This window comes from Pinus tabuliformis, chromosome 2_2 (genome assembly GCF_031772625.1).
Source record: "Pinus tabuliformis cultivar Carrire ecotype Pingquan chromosome 2_2, CPIR1, whole genome shotgun sequence".
In the NCBI taxonomy this organism is placed as follows: Eukaryota; Viridiplantae; Streptophyta; class Pinopsida; order Pinales; family Pinaceae; genus Pinus; species Pinus tabuliformis.
In genome coordinates, this window is record NC_142300.1 from 920,326,708 (window position 1) to 920,344,961 (window position 18,254).

Genomic DNA, 18,254 nt, shown 5'->3' on the forward strand with positions numbered 1-18,254 from the left:
TCACCACACTTATAGATACATACATCCAATGCCCATATGCCCTAGAATCCACATCACTTATAGAACTGGTAAGATCTTGGTCATATGATCCTCGTCGAAGGACAAACAAATGGAAACTCAGACCTTAAAAGGAAATTATTCATGGCATACCACACTACTCCTCAATACCATCCACAACGAAACCTTGCTACTGTGACTTTTGTCAAGTTGAACTTATGATATACAAACTATTTCCATATTGCTTGAGATATAGGAGATTCTGCTGAAGAATTCATCACAAACTGACAAAGATTTCATTCTTTATACAAACCTTGTCACCAACACCACACATTATCTGATATTGAACCTGTTACAAATGATAACTCAACTATTCATGAAACCCATCCTCCAGACACCATGGACTTAAATGAATGGGAATTACTCTCCCAATTGCACTCTAAAAATGAGCTCCTCATAAATGTCCTTGACATGCTTGGCCTTCATGGCTTTGATGACAACCATAACTAGACTCATACCACTATCCCATTAGATCTATAAGAAAAAGGCATGCAATTCATTGAGAATAACCGCTCTGTCCACCGCATTCTTCAAACACATAAACATATCCTTACGAACCTTAACTCATTATCTCCAATGCAAAGAAAAGCTCTAAATATTTTTCTAATCATTTTGCTAAGAAGGATATTTTTCTTGCTCTAAGAATGATAATACAAGGCACTATTGGTACTGGAAAATCCCACCTTATAAATTGCAACAAAGAAATGCTCATAAGCCTTGCTGGCTAAGGACCTTCACCAATCATGCTCCTCGCCCCTATAGGCATTGCAGCCTTCAACAGACAAGCATCAACAATCCTTGTCGCCTTCCACCTTCCCATAAAGGATCTTATGCCCTTAGAAGGCAATGCTCTTACAACATTCCAAGAAGAACTTAAGCATATACAATACATACTAATTGATGAAATGAGTTTCATTGGACCAAAGATTCTCAGCCAGATTAAAGAATGTCTTCGAGAGACATATCCACTACAAAGAAACACTCAATTTGGTGGTTGTTCCATTATATTAGTTGGTGATCTCGACTAGTTACTGCCCGTCAAATAAAAACCACTATATGCAAGACAAGCCACGAGAGTGCATTGTGGAATACATTCAACACAATCATCACATTAGACAATATTTCGTCAACAAGGTGACAACATCGCTCAGGTTACTTTTAGAAACATCATCCAGAACATTAGAAATGCAAATCCAACAATTGACGACTATAACATCCTCATGTCTCGAACAAATTCTTTGTTAGAAGATGAAATACATTCTTTCCCTGATTGCATGCATCTATTTCCAACCAATGCTCAAACATTGGTCCATAATAAGCAAATGATAAAATATTTAAACACTTTTGTCGCAAGATCCATCGCAAAAGATGACAACACATATTATAGCCTTTACTCAGAAGATGATTTTATATATATTTTTTAGATGGTACTCTATCTTTGGTTAGATAACTGTGGAAGGCATATTAGTACTTCGTCATCTTTTCATGCCGCTTATATGGCCAAGAGAGCACAAAGACCTTCCCATAGAGTTAGGTTATCATGTTGTACCAACTGGCCAGTGAAGGAAGACCTTGCAATTGGTTCGACATGTTGGCTCTCACGCTGAAGGAACAGGTGACAAAAGCCCAGCATCCGCCCAAGGGTCAGCAAGTAGAGATATACATGTTCGCTTACATACTAGATGCATTCTATACTCATCAGCAGTTCCCAGGCTTGGGTTGGGCATGGAAACCTTCAGAAACCTCTGTGCACACTTATTGCAGATTGTTCTCTAAATGCAAATTTCGTGGAGTTATCATACATTTTTCAAACAACTTTATCACCTCGGTGTACAAGATGATATTTGAGCAGGATCCACCTTTCATGTCACAGGCATCAATGGAGGCATTAATCAACATACTGGATTGGTATGCCTCACTCCTTGGTACCTTCATAGAGATGTACAATGCGGAGAAGGCTCCACATTTTTTACCGAAGTTTGCCATGGAAAAGCTCATCATGCAAGAGGTTTCATATCACATCTCGACAGGGTTGTCAGCGAGATTTCACGGGAAGAAGAAGGAATCTTGGCCTTGATCCAGGTGGATGTTGGTGGCCACCCACCTATCCCATTTGGACCCCCACAACTGTCTCTTTCAATTTTTTCAGTTTCCTAAATTATAGCATAGTTTACTATTTTTAGCAGTTTTTCGGGTCCTAAACTTCTGGAGCCGTTTTGAGGCCCTAAATGACGTTTTTTGGGAAATCTAACGCAACGATTTTTCTATCAAAAAATCGTCTTTTCCGTCGTAGTCCTCGGAGAGATCTTTCCAACAGGCTATCATGCACGTCAAATGGAGATAATACGACCAATTAGCGACCCCGGGAAGTTGATGTACCAACTTACCCAAAAACGGGGCCCACAATTTGGCGTGTCATCTTCTAGGGTTAGGTTTTAGAATGTGAAGGGTTTTCCATTGTTTCTCAACAATAAATAGCCCTTCGAACCTCATTGTAACACAGTTCAAAGGCATGTAGCCACCACATCTCTTCTCAGATATAAGCTACCATTGCTCTAGCTGGTTTATTTCCGTTTCTATTTGTAAGCATATTTCAGTATTTTATAGTAATGAAATGAAGTATTATTTCTGCTGCATATTTGTCTTTATGATTATCTCTGTATTTTATCGTGTTCTTGTTTAAATCCAGATCAGGCCTACTCTTCCTTTGCATATCAAGTTGTATGAGATTTGGAATCTCAAGCATGTTGAGGCCGAGACGAAGGAGTTCAAGAGATTCACCTTCGGCACCAGAAGTTTCAATCTGTACAACCCACATTGCTTCATGAAGGACCACAATGCGAGTGTGCAATTCCCTTGGATCCAGGGGGCGTGTCATTGGCCTAAGGAAGATCCATGGAGATATTGTTATCACTCCTCCAGGCTCAATGAACTGGTTGGCATAGCTGTAGAGTGGTTAGCAAAGCAAAAGGAAGTAGCATCTCAGAGAGTAGCATCATCAACAGTAGCAGAGGGTAGAAGACCTGCACGTGACACAGGCAAGAGAAAAGTTGTTGACAACGCGGAGGCAGAGAAAACCTGTAAGTTCAAAGAAGATCCACTTGTGTTGAAAGAAACTTTAGAGATTGAGGCTAATAAGTTACAATGCGACAAGAGGATCGCGCAAAGGCTAAGATAGAAACAAAGGATGGAGGAAACAGAAAAGGAGTTGCAGCGGCAACTCTAGGAAGAATAGGAGCTGGGAAAAAGAGAGAAGGAAGCACAACAGGAATAGGTAAATAAGGAGGCGCAACATGCACATATTGATGAAATTGTGCCCATACAGGTTATAGACTGATCTGAGCAGTTGGCACAAAGAAGACATGGTGAGCAGTTGGAGGAGCAGGACTTAGCTCAAGAGATTGAATAGATGCAAGAGTAGATGGATACGGATATGGTTCAACCAGAATTAGACCAGGATATTGACCTCATGCCTCGGAACCAAGAGGTCACCCCACCGGCTTCACTAGATCCATAAGCATAGCAAGTCCCAAGCAATTAAGGAGACACATAAATCCTTGAAGACTATCTGGAGGCGTAGATGCACAACCTATCTTTCAACGATTCACAACACAGAGTTTTGCAGTCGTGTAGAGTGACTACTTTGGATGTCCACATATCTCCTATGTAGTTTGAAGAACGAGTGATCATATACGATGTGTGCAAAAATCCAGCAGCTTTGACCGATTCTACCAGAGCATATGCCGAAGCCACCAACTCGAGTGTTTGATTCTTGATAGCAAAGAACGAGCACATGGCTAAGGAGTTACAAGTAGCCAAGAAGGGAGGAGAACATGTTACAACATCCATTAGAGAAGAGTTGAGGAGAGAGATACATGATGAAGTATCGTCTCTCGAAGCAGTCATGCGGACGTTGTATTCCAGATTCGTCATTGTGCATAAGTCAGTTGTCCATCTTAACAGTTGGCAGCAGCGTTGTGCTAAGATAACACACATCTTGTCAAATATGCATACTGTTGTCGATCACATGCAAACATGGACAATGAGGTACAAAGGAGCCCCAATGTATTTGCCAAAGATGATGAAGCCAAAGGTGGTAGAGTTGAAGGCACGCATCTGGAGTCAGATCTGGAACTATGAGGAACTCCCACAGCTCATCACAATTTGTAGGCTTCACATGCATGGGTGTTTAGAAGCATGGATGTTATTGTGCGCATGCACGCGATCCCATCCATTGTCACACTCACGAGGCGAAGTCAAAGAACCAATTCTTACTGGAGCTGGACATGTACTTTGATGAGTTGATGCATGAAGCCACCAGCGCAGACTTGGAGATCAACGCAAACATTATGCATCAGTATGTTGCTGGTCCAGCTGCACTCAAGAATATGATGCACATGTTATTAGACGAGTTGGACAAAGGTGCCAAACCAATGTACCCAGGTGCAACAGAGGCAAGAGTTTTCTTTCAGCAAGATGTCACCACTGAGCACACAAACACCATCACATACTACCAAGCTTGGAATCAGTTCACCACCATCGATCATCGCGAGGATGTTAAAGAGATGCTCTTCCCACAACTGTTTGATTCTTACTGATATCTTGCATGGCTTTCTCAAGCCTATTTTGTCTCACATTGGTACATGTGCGGATTGTAATGTAACATCATGTAAAAGTGAAAGACCAAGTGTCAATAGTAGAATGTAACAGTCATGTAGTAGTTGAAGAGTCATGAGGGTAAGTGAAGAGTCACAAAGGGGAATGTCAAGGGTCACCCCATGCTTTGCTATTTATAGAACCTCATAACTCATTGTACAGGCTTTTGGGAGCCAAGCTTCTTATAGGTGTATCTTAGAGAAATCTTGGAGTGTAGTGTCATGAGCCTTGGCTTCTTCACAAAGCAAAGCTAGTATATCTCTTTGGAGGAGCAGGCGGTAGTGACTGTAACATTCCATTTTCGGGATTAGTGGATGACCATAGTTGTATGTATGATTGGATCTTTAATTTTCATAATATAACAGAGCCAACGCATTTGATGCATATGTTGTTATTGTATTTCAGCTATCTTGGGTTACTCTAATGATATATGTAGTTGTTTTTTACACGTGTGTATGGACTTTTCTATATATGTTTGTATGAATCTTATCAAGATGTGTTGTTGGTTTAACCATCACTTTGGTTCATTGGATAGATAGCTTTCTAGCTTGTGATGTATCTTTGCTCGTGTGTTCCCTTTCAAGCTGTGTGTTTTCACAAGTTTCTAAGGGGCGCACTCATTCCCCCATCTGTGTGTTAGAGCCATTCATGCACCTTCCTTGACTTGTTGCACATGTCATATAGTTTCTACCACCAAGGACAACTTACTCACCTTTGCATTCCACGGTCAATGTGATACCGTACTACCCCACTGCTGGGACTCCTACACTAAACAGTCTGAGGTCTAGTTGGGACTTCTTACCAGGGAGATCCCCTGACATGTTGGCGGGTCCAACACCATCAACATTTCTGGCGCTAGAAGGAGGGCCAGATGGAAAACCGAGTCCTCACATCCTGTTTTGAATCTTTGCACATCTGTCATGGATATCATTAGACTCCTCCCTCCGCGATGTCTATCTAATGTCGAACCTGTTGAAATTACGAGGGAGTTTTATGATCTCTTGTCGAAATTCATGTACAATGGTGAAGGCAAAGTGGCCTAGCCTGAGTACTTACACAACTTTCTTGCATTCCTTGAGGATGCAAATGAGTTCGATGAAGTCGAAGTCAACATTCTTCTTTCACACACACTTCGCAAATCCCCACAATAATGGTGCCACAACCTGCCTCATGGTTGTGTGCACTCTCTTAACCAGTTCTGTGATCTAATTGAATCTACTTTCCATCATTTTGATCCTAAACCTGTTGACAAAAAATGTTAAAACAATGGAAGACTCCGCATGAATTGCCTAAGGATTTTGGCAGCACTATTGTGTACTTCAGTTTGAAGCTCTGAAAATCAGATGAAATTCCAATATCTTTGGGACAAATTCGAATATTTCATTCAGAAATAATTCTATCCCAAGATGAAGTTGAAGTGAAAACCTTGCTCAACATACTTTGGTGATGGAACTACGCAATCGAAAGTGGACACAGTTGCTGTCACATGTGATTGTTCGCCTTCCCCTCATCAAACAGCTCCACCACCGCAGGGTGATGTGGGAGAACATGCACACATGCCTATTCAACTGTCATACCCTCCCATCATCACTTCTCTCAATTTTCGCGTAGATTTTGTTGCGAATCCCATGGGTTGTCACGTGCATTTGTTACCTCGGCCTCCATCTTTGCGTTCTACTGATCCTTCAGATTTCACTGGCTTGTGTCCTTTCGTTCCGGACTCTACACCTATTGTGAATGAGGATCAAGCCACCAATGGAGTTGGTATTGCACAACCAACCTGTGTTGTCATTTATGATGAGTATGACTGGGAACATGAACATCAACCTGCAACGAAGAATGATCTCCTTTCGTCTGAGCCTCCTATGCTTTTTCCTGACATCTTTGGTGATTCCGCTATCTCTGATTTTCCTTGTGTAAATTCACTCACTGCTTATAATTCGCAAAACACACCCGATGTCAATCCATCATTCAACAACGGAGAGGACAAATTATTCATTGAAAATCCACTTGATTTTTCATCTGCTTTTTCTGGAAACGCAGAGGGTGAATATTTTTCTTCTCATCTACCCTTCTGTTTGATTTATCTGATCATGAGGATGTCGATGAAATCATTGATTTTTTTTCTCGTAGCTGTCATGATCCATTTACTCCCGTATTCGATCACGATGTTGATTCTATTGTTGTTGATCTTTCAAAGCCTCACATTTATGATGATCTATCTGTCGATGAAGTCGAACCCCCACAAACTATCAAAGCACTTTAGCTGGAGTTGATGGTTATGTCAGGCCCTCCCTGTCTTGAGGTTAGTTTCACTTCTGATCAGTAAATTGTTGAAACACCCAAGGCTTCTCATTACTCATCTGTATGCATTGAAGATCAATCCAACACACATATTTCTCTTCCTCCACTCGAACTACATGATCTAATTGGTCATGCATTGGAGGAATCTTACACAACAAGCACACTTGCGCGACACAAGTTGTCTATGTTTCTCATGTTTTCTTTCATGTCACAGTAAAGAGAGTAAATATGATTAAAATTTGCATGTAGCGTAACACAACAATAGGGTAAGTCGACATAGTGCATGTCATGCACTTTCACTTTTTTCTTTTCTATGGATGGATTCAAATTCGGAGTGTATTTGTCGTCATTGTTATATCTTTCATGTTTGATGGTTCGCCTGAGTGCGTTGTTCGCAAAACATGGGTCGACCAATGCGTCGATGGCTGCATTGGAAATATCACTTCAAATGATCAAACCCATGCACCATTAGTTTAGGAGTAGGAGTAGTGTTTGCTTTTGTCTAGTCGGTTATTTATGGGTTAACTATTGTCATCTCAGTCAAGTAGAGTAAGGTTAGGGGGAAAACCTTAAAAAGTATGTCAGAGGTAAATACAAAATACTTCTTTGAAGGAAAAACCTCTTCTGCTCTTAATAAGTTGGGACCCCTCTTCCACCTCTGAAATGAATAAGTGCTTACGCACAGTTATGAAAAATGAAAAATGAAAAAAATGAAATGTGAAAAAAATTGAAAAAGAATGAAAAATGGATAAGGCGAAAGAAGAGAAAGGCTCCCTTCGTAGAGAGGTGATGCAAGTAACTCTGACGGGGTACTAACCAGGCTTGCTGGTAGCGGAGTTATGCTTGTGTTCCTTCGTGACTCCACTAGGGTACTGTCCAGGCTTACTCGTAGCGGAGAAACACCAAAGATGAAACTTAAAATCTAACTATCATATTACTTGTGTACCAATATACCCCTCATCCCTAATCGAAACAACTATCTTGACTTGGCTTGGAATTTTTGCTGACCGACCAAGAGCATGGCAGGTGCTACATCTTTCAATCAAGCTAGTGCGGAAGCCAAGATGATCTAAGAACTGAACAATACTTCTGGAGGAGTCAGACTTTATTTTCACGAAACAAGGTCCATTAAGAGAGTTGGAGTTCTACCAGTGTGTCACGTAGTGACTATAACACCCTCCAAAATTTTGTGCTGCCTGATAGGCTCCAAAAATGCGCAATCCAGCCAAGCAACCTTCGCTTCGAAAACTGTGCAATTCAGCCCAATAGTGGGCTTCAGCTCAGTAAATGTGCAATTCTGACTGACATCCAGGGCTTCAGTCTAGAAATTGCACAATGCAAGAGGAACAACCAGTCTTGCTCAACCCAGAAACTGCGCAAATTTCATCCCCAGGCTTGCAGACTGTTGCATGTGCTTTCAAGTTAACAAATTCCCCCCAGAACTGAGCAACCCTGATTTGCATGAATGGGCTACTTTTCCCAAAAAAAAAAAGCAAAAAAACATCCCTAGATTTTAGGGATCTATTTTTAGCAGCCTGAGGTTACATGCAAAGACTATTTTAGAAACATCCCGCCAAGTGTCGCTTTTTCCTAAATTTGTGGCATGCACATCATAAACCTCATTCTTATCAAAATTATTTATTTGACGTTAGAAAGCTCATTCCTCACATTGATATTGGAGCTCTGACATCCCACACCACATCTAGGAGCATTCGGTACATTCAGCGCATCTTTTTCTGGGTAAGTTTGATTTTCATGTCTTTTGCTTCTTTTTTGTCGCTTTTTGTATTTTGCTTTGTGTGAATGTTGTCGTTGTAATGCATGTTAGCTTGTAGAAGCATTGTTTCAAGTTTTTCATTGCATCTCACTGTTGTCACATGCATGACATTGTTTCTGCACTAACAGTCGTCGTTGCGGTGACTCACTTGACACACATGCTTGTTTTCCCGTTTTATGAATCATGCACTCACTGTTTGCATGCATGATCATTCACTCTTGTTTGCACTCAACTTCACCATGAATTCTTAAATTTTCATGTTTTCAGTCGCCCGTCGGCAGCTATGGGCTGCCTTAGCCCGAACCCTGCCTTACCCGACTAGCAATGTGCATTTCTGAGAGTGAAGGCTCTGCTTTCCCTATAGAAAATGCACAAAGTTGGCCTAACACTGGCCTCCAGGCTTTCTTTGCACAATTCTAGGAGGCAATGCCTTGCTGACCCCAGAAATTTCACAATGCAATCGCTGGGTTGGAATGTCATTAGTGACTGAATCTACGCATTGTGTAGTTTCAGTCCTTAGCAGGCTAGACTGGACCGTGCATTACGCAGTTCCAACAGTCAGTTGGCCTCCAGACAACCCGGACTATGCCTTGCGTAGTTTTGGCAGTTACTCTCCCAACCTCCCGATGAAAATTGCGCAATCTTCCCAGTCAGTCACTTGGGTATGTTGCATGCCAGTCCTTAAAGTTGTTTTCATTTTCAACTGATAGATTTATTGTCTTGAGTGTTTCTATGTCTCTAGGTATCACAGGTGTTTGTTCATATCTCAGCAATATAGGTTCAATGGCCTCCAAGAGAACAGGGTCAAAGGACACCATCAAGAGTGCAACTGGAGATGCAGTTGAGCAAGTGTCTATGAGCTTGCCTATCTACGAAGACACCAAGTTGTTCATAGACAAAGATATCAAGATGAAATGGCAGGACATCAATGATACATTCTTAGACATATTTGGGGAAAATTTGGAAGGCTGCAGGGTCTATGTCAACATTCACAAATTTGACTTGTACCAGATTGCATGTGGTATCTTGCGTTTCCATGCACAGACATGATCCACTGAATTGTCTCGCATACTGATCCCGAGACAATGGTGTTGAGTAGTGCCAGTGGAACATAGCTTTCTACCTTCATGGCGAAGGACTTTCAAGAAATTTATCACTTGTGACATATGGTGATCACTATGGATGAACCCTTCAACAGACTTAGTAGCAGTGCAAACTCAAGGGATATCTTGAAGAGTTGGGTGAAAGAGCTATCCAAGTTCAGGACGACACCCAGCCAGGTTCACAAGACAAAGATATTACGAAAGGAATATCAGTATTTGGTCATCTTTTTATGTCGTTTATACGGCTAAGAGAGAACAGAGACCTTCCTGCATAGTTGGGTTATTGCATTGGACCAACTACCCAGCAAAGGAATACCTTGCAACTGGTCCGACATGTTGGCTCTTAGGTTGAAGGAACATGTGACAGAAGCTCAGCATCTTCCCAAGGGTTAGCAAGTGGAGATATACATGTCCGTTTACATATTGGATGTAGTCTGTGCTCGTCAGCAGTTGCCAGACTTGGGTTGAGCATGGACACCTTTGGAAACCTCTATGCACGCTTATTGCAGATTGTTCTCCAAATGCAACTTCCATGGAGTTATCATACAGTTTTCATACCACTTTCTCAACCTAGTGTATAAGATGATATCTAAGCAGGATCCGCCTTGCATGTCACAGGAAAGAAATGGAGGAATTAATCGACATAATAGATTGGTATGCCTCACCCCTTGGCACTTTCATACGGATGTACAACGCGGAGAAGGCTCCGCATGTTTTACCAAATTTTTCCATGGACAAGCTCGTCATGCAAGAGGTGTCATTGTAGGTTTTAACCCCATACAGAAATTACCTGCATACGAATTCTAAAACACAGAAAATAAACAATGTGAGAGCATAACACATAAAAAACATATACACAGAGATTTTCCCCTGGATCCCAAAACCAGGACTACCAGCTTAATTTTTTCATTATGTTCATTTCAATGTTACAATGCATATTTATACATGCCGAAGCATCCAATACCATGGACTAAAAACCATCGTGTCCAAAACCATGTGCGAAAAACATGCACAAACCCATAGGTAGGTCCGCCCAACCTAATATAGGGTCTAAAACCAAAATTTTCCGGGGCACTGCCCCGGACCCCATAGAGTGGGGTTACCTGCACCCCTCAAACCCCTTGTGACTCCCCCCGCTATGCAATCGGTGCAATGAAGGGGGGGGCTCCGCCCCCCTTCTAACCCCCCAGTTAACTACGTGGGCTAGTCATGGAAAGAATATAACACAACCCAACATTCTCCCACTTTTTGTTTTCTTTCCACAGGGGGCCACAAGAGAGCTTAGTCATTTATCTAGCCCTACAACACCCATTGTTTCTATACACCAAGAGAACTTCTCAGAGCTCACATATTTTGTCAATGCATCTATAGTATTCTTCAAAGTAGTCCACCTTTACCAGCAACACCTTTTTGTCTTCTATCATATCTCTCACAAAGTGATATTGAAGTGTCTTCTATCTATGATATGCAGGGTTCTTTGCGAAGAATATTGCACTTTGGCTGTCACAGTATATCCTTATAGCTCCCTGTACTAACCCCATACATGAACACAATCTCTGCAACCAAACTGGTTCCTTGCTTGCATGAATGGTTGCCATGTATTCTGCCTCTGTAGTTGATAGTGCCACTACAGATTGTTTCTTACTCATCCAACTGACTGCACCTCCAAACAGGTTAAACACATACCCACTTGTAGACCTTCTCTGATCTTGATCTCCAGCCTAGTCTGCATCAAAAAAGCCACAAATATCCAATGCTCTGTCCAATCCTGGTCTTCCTTGGTAGCACAAACCATAATCACTAGTGCCACGCAACTACCTGAAAACCCGCTTCACTGCTGTCCAATTCTCCTTCCCTGGTTTTGACATAAACCTGCTCAATTCTCCCACTGGATGTGCAAAGTCTGTTCTAGTACAGACCATCGCATATATCAGGCTATCGACTGCACTTGCATATGGAACACGTGACATGTCCTCTTCTTCTTCTTGTGTCTTGGGACACTGTTCAGTAGATAACTTTACACCTAAAGGAATAGAAACCTTCACCAGTTTACTATCCTGCATATTAAACCTCTGCAATATTTTCTCGACATCCTTCCTATGGTTTAACCAGAGCTTCCTCTTTATCCGATCTCTTTTAATTTCCATGCCCAAATATAGTTTGCAGCACCAAGATCTTTCATGTCGAATTTGGAGGACAAATGGGTCTTCAAATCCTAGATAATTTCTTTGTCATTTCCAACCAGCAACATATCATCCACATACAAGACCAGATAAATAACACGGTCACCAATTAATTTAAAATACACATAGTGATATGCTTTGCTTCTGGTGAAGCCAAGTCTCCGTATATATGTATCAAATTTATGGTACCACATCCTTGGTGACTGTTTTAACCCATATAGAGACTTCTTTAACTTGCATACCAGTTATTTCTTACCCTTCACCGCAAAGCCTTCAGGTTGCTTCATGTAGATGTCCTCTTCCAAATCCCCGTGAAGAAATGTTGTCTTCACATCCATCTGTTCTACCTCAAAATCAAAAGCAGCAACAATAGATAAAAGTAATCTAATAGAAGTTACCTTGGCAATAGGAGAAAAAATATCACCAAAATTAATTCCTGGCACCTGGGAATAACCTTTTGCTACCAACCGAGCTTTGTATTTCCCCACCTTTCCTTCTGCATTTGTCTTCTTCTTGAACACCCATTTACTGCCAATGGGTTTCCTTCCAGCCGACAACTCCACAAGATCCTAGGCCTCATTTTTGTACAAAGATGCCATTTCATCAACCATGGCCTCTTTCCAGAGTTTTCCATCCTTTGAATCTACTACTTCCTTCATAGTTCTAGGATCATCATCAGTAATAGATAAAGAAAAATTTGAATAGAAAGTAGATGGACTATACCTTTCTAGCTTCCTTCTTTCTTGAACTGATCTTCTCACACCCGGAATTTGTGGCTCTTCATCTTCTGATTCCTCCTCTGTTGTAGAGTATGATTCTTCCTCCTTAAGCTCAAACTCTATCTTCTCAGGTTCCTTTGGTTGGACTTCATGTTTAATAACATCTTTCACCTCTTTGAACACCACATCTCAGTTGTACACAACCTTCCTTGTTACTGGGTTATAAATCTTATAACTCTTTAAACCATCCTTATACCCAATAAAGATGCACTTTTCAGATTTACTATCCAACTTGGTTCTTTTCTCCTTTGAAACATGTACATATGCATCACATCCAAATACCCTCAGATGTGAAAGAGAGGGTTTCTTACCAGTCCATACCTCTTGTGGAGTCTTATCCTCCAACACTGATGAAGGTGATCTGTTGACCAGGTAACATGTTGTCTCCACCGCCTTTGCCCAAAATTCTTGTGCTAATCTGGCACCACTAAGCATGCTTCTTGCCCTTTCCATCAACGTCTTATTCATTCTTTCTGCAACTCCATTTTTCTTAGGTGTATATGCAGTAGTCTTCTATCGTGATATACCACACTTCTTACAGAATTATTCAAATTCCGTACTGAAAAACTCTCCACTGTTATCTGTCCTCAACACCTTTATCTTCTTCTCTGTCTGGTTTTCCACCAGAGCCTTAAATTCTTTAAACCCATTAAAGACTTCATATTTCTTCTTAAGGAAATATATCCATGTATTCCTTGAGATTTCATCTATAAATGATACATAGTACACAGACTTACCCAGTGATGGAACCTTCACAGGTCCAAACACATCATTGTGCACAAGCTCTAATATATGTTTTGCCCTCTTACCACCAGAAGGGAAACTCACCCGATTCTGCTTCCCATATACACAATTTTCACAGAAATCAAAATCCAGAGAGCTATTACTCATACCTCATACCATACCTTTACCATGAAGTATTAAAAGGCCCTTCTCTCCAATATGTCCAAGCCTTTGATGCCACAACATGGTCTTCTCTCCAGAGACCACTAGATTTTCTGCTCCACTTTCAGGAACCACAAAACTATTGCACCCATCAATAACAGTGCTACCTTGCATCTTGTACAGAGTTCCAATATGAACTCCCTGCATCAATACCAGTGCTCCCCAAACCATCTTGCAAGTATCCTTCTCAAACACTGTTTTTACACCTGCATCATCCAGCTTGCTTACAGAAATCAGATTTTTGGCCAATGTAGGAATATGTAGAACACCCGGAAGTGTTCTAACCCTTCCACCTTGCAACTTCAACTTTACTTTTCCGCGACCAATGATTCTAGTCTTCCTCTCATTCCCTAAGAAGACATCACCGCCATCGTATTTATCAAACTCACAGAACCACTCTCTATGGGGAGTTAAGTGAAAGGATGCACCTGAGTCAATCAACCATGCCTCATGATTTACATGTGTACTTGAAGAAGCCAATTACACATCCCCACCTTCATCTGAGGTGGTTTTCGCCTCTACAGAAGGAGTATCATTAGATCCCTTTCCTTTGTCAGGATCTTTAGATTTACAGTCCCTTTTTTAGTTCCCTTACTTTCCGCATTTCCAGCACACCACCTTTACAGGTTTTCCTGGAGATTTAGATCTCCCACTCAATGACTTATTTTTGTTTCTATTCAAGGACCATCCTCGTACAGACAAGGCATCACCATTCTGGCTCTCCATATTTTTCCATCTCATCTCCTTCGTCAGCAAGGATGAGACTATTTCATCTGAAATTTTGATATCAACAAGCGATAATTGACTTACCACAGTATTAAACACATTCATATGTTCTGTCACCGAGTCTCCATCTTTCATCCTCAGGTTATACAACTTTTTTCGTAGGAACAGTTTATTCACCAGAGACTTAGATTGGTACAAAGTCCCTAACTTGTCCCACAAATCCTTCGCCGCAGCTTGCCCTGATACATTCAGCAATATTGAATCTGAGACACACATTCGTATTGTCCTCTTTGCCTTCCGATCCATCTTCTTCCATTCTTCATCAGACACTGTCGTTGGTTTAGTACCCGGATCTACCGCGATCCACTGATCTTTATCCACCAACAGATCCTTCATCTTGAGTTTCCACAACTCAAAAAAATGACCATTAAATTTCTTGATCTCTATCTTTCTACTGCTCGCCATCTTCTTTCACTACTAGAATCGATCACGTAGATCTCCAACTAAACAGGGTCTACCAGAGGCCCAAGCGAAACCCCTCAGCAAAAACAACATCCCCTTGAAGCCAAAACAACTCTGATACCAATGTATGTTTTAACCTCGTACAGAAATTACCTGCATATGAATTCTAAAACATAAAAATAAATAATGTGAGAGCATAACACATAAAAACACATATACACAGAGATTTTCCCCTGGATCCCAAAACCGGGACTACTAGCTTGATTTTTTCATTATGTTCCTTTCAATGATACAATACATATTTATACATGCCGAAGAATCCAATACCATGGACCAAAAACCATCATGTCCAAAACCATGGACTGAAAACCATCGCGTCCAAAATCATGTGCGAAAAACATGCACAAAACCATAGGTAGGTCCGCCCAACCTAATATAGGGTCCAAAACCAAAATTTTCCGGGCCGCTGCCTCGAACCCCATAGAGTGGGGTTAGCTGCACCCCTCAAACCCCATGTGACTCCCCCCGCTACGCAATCGGCGCAACAAAGGGGGGGCTCCACCCCCCTCCTAGCCCCCTAGTTAACTATGTGGGCTAGTTGTGGAAAGAATATAACACAACCCAACAGTCATATCACATCTCGACAAGGTTGTCAGCGAGACTGCACAAGAAGAAGAAGGCACCTTGGCCCGCTCTTCCTTTGTGGATCAAGTTGTATGATATTCGAAATCTAAAGCATGTTGAGGTTGAGACGAATGAGTTCAAGAGATTCACCTTCGGCACCAAAAGTTTCAATATTTACGACCCACATGGCTTGGTGAAGGACCACTGTGTGAGAGAGAAATTCCCTTGGATCAATGGGGCATGTCATTGGCCTGAGGAAGACCCATGGAGATATTGTTATCACTCCTGCATGCTCAATGAACCGGTTGGCATAGTTGTAGAGTGGTTAGAAAAGCAGAAGGAAGTAGCATCTCAAAGAGCAGCATCATCAGCAGTAGCAGAGGGTAGCAGAGTTGCGCGTGACAAAAGCAAGAGAAAGGTTGTTGACATCGCAGAGGCGGAGAAAAGCTGTAAGTTCAAATCAAACCCACTTGTATTGAAAGCATCTTTGGAGATTGAGCCTAAGAGGTGACACTACAACAAGAGGATCGCATAAAGGGTAAGAGAGAAACAAAGGATGGAGGAAACAGAAAAGGAGTTGAAAGAGTTGAAGCAGCAACTCCGGGAAGAACAGGAGCTGCAGAGAAGAGAGAAGGAAGCGCAATAGGAATAGGTATAGCAGGAGGCGCAACATGCACAGATTGATGGAACTATGCCCATACAGGTTATAAGCTCATCCGAGCAGCTGAAACAAAGCATACAAGGTGAGCAGTCGCAGCAGCAGGACTTAGCTCAAGAGATTGAACAGATGCTAGAGCAGATGGATACGGATATGGTTCAACCAGAGTGAGATCAGGATATTGACCTCATGCCTCGGAACCAAGAGGTCACCCCACCGGCTTCACCAGATCTGAAAGAAGAGAAAATCCCAAGCGATCAAGGAGACACATAAATCCTTGAAGACAATCCGGAGGTGGAGATGCATAACATATCTTTCGACGAGTCACAACACAGAGTTGTGTAGCCGTGTAGAGTGCTTACTCCAGATGTCCACATTTCTCCTACACAATTTGAAGAAAGAGTGATTGTATCCGATGTGCACAAGCATCTAACAGCATTAGCTGAAGCCACTAGCTCAAGTGTTGGATTCTTGATAGCAGAGAATGAGTGCATGGCTAAGGAGTTATAAGCGGTCAAGCAGGGAGGATAAAATGTTACAACATCCGCCAGAGAAGAGTTGAGGAGAGTGATACTGGATGAAGCATCATCTCTCAAAGCAGTCACGCGAACGTTGTATTCCAAATTTGTCATCGTGCATAAGTTTGTTGTCCATCTCAATGGTTGGCATCGACATTTTGCTAGGAGATCACGCATCTTGTCAAATCTGCATACCATTATCGATCGCATGCAAACATGGACAATGAGGTACAAAGGAGCCCCATTGCATTTTCCAAAGATGATGAAGACAAAGGTGGTAGAGTTGAAGGCACACATTCGGAGTCAGATCCAGAACTATGATGAACTCCCACAACTCATCACCAGATTGCAGGCTTCACATTCGTGAGCATTCAGAAGCATGGATGTTATTGTGCGCATGCACGCGATCCCATCCATTGGCACACTCACCAAGGCAAAGTCAAAGAACCAAGTATGACTAGAGTCGGACATGTAATTTGATGAGTTGGTGGGCGTAGCCACCAACGCAGACTTGGAGATCAGCATAAATACTATGCATCAGTATGTTGCTGGTCTGGCTGCACTCAAGACTATGATGTGCATGTTATCAGATGAGCTGGACAGAGGTGCCAAATCAGTGTACCCGGATGCAACGAAGGCAAGAGTTTTTTGTCAGCGGCATGTCACATTGAGCACACGAACACCATAATGGACTACCAAGCTTGGCATCAGTTCGCCACCATTGATCACTGCGAGGATGTCAAAGAGTTGGTCTTCCCACAACTGTCCGAGTCTTACTGATATCTTGCATGGATTTCTCAAGCCTATTTTTTCTCACATGGGTACATGTGCAGATTGTAATGTAACATCTTGTAAAAGTGAAAGACCAAGTATCGATAGTAGAATGTAATAGTCATCTAGTAGTTGAAGAGTCATGAGGGTAGGTGAAGAGTCACAAATGGGGAATGTCAAGGGTCACCCCACCCTTTTCTATTTATAGAACCTCATAACTCAATGTACAGGCTTTTGGGAGCCAAGCTTCTTATAGGTGTATCTTATAGAAATCTTGGAGTGTATTGTAACGAGCCTTGGCTTCTCCACAATGCAAAGCTAGTATATCTCTTTGGAGGAGAAGGCGGCAGTGATTGTAATGTTCTATTGTCAGGACTAGTGGATGGTCATAGTTGTATGTATGATTGGATCTTTCACTTTCTTAATATAACAGAGCCAACATATTCCATGAATATGTTGTTATTGTATTTCAACTATCTTAGTTACTCTAATGATATATGTACCTATTGTTTACACATGTAGGTATGGACTTTTCTATATATGTTTGTATGAATCTTATCAATATGTTTAACCATCACTTTGGATCGTTGGTTAGCTTGCTTTCTAGCTGGTGACGTGTCTCTGCTCTTGTGTTCCCTTTCAAGCTGCATGTTGTCACAGTTTTCTGAGGGCCACACTCATTCCCCCGTCC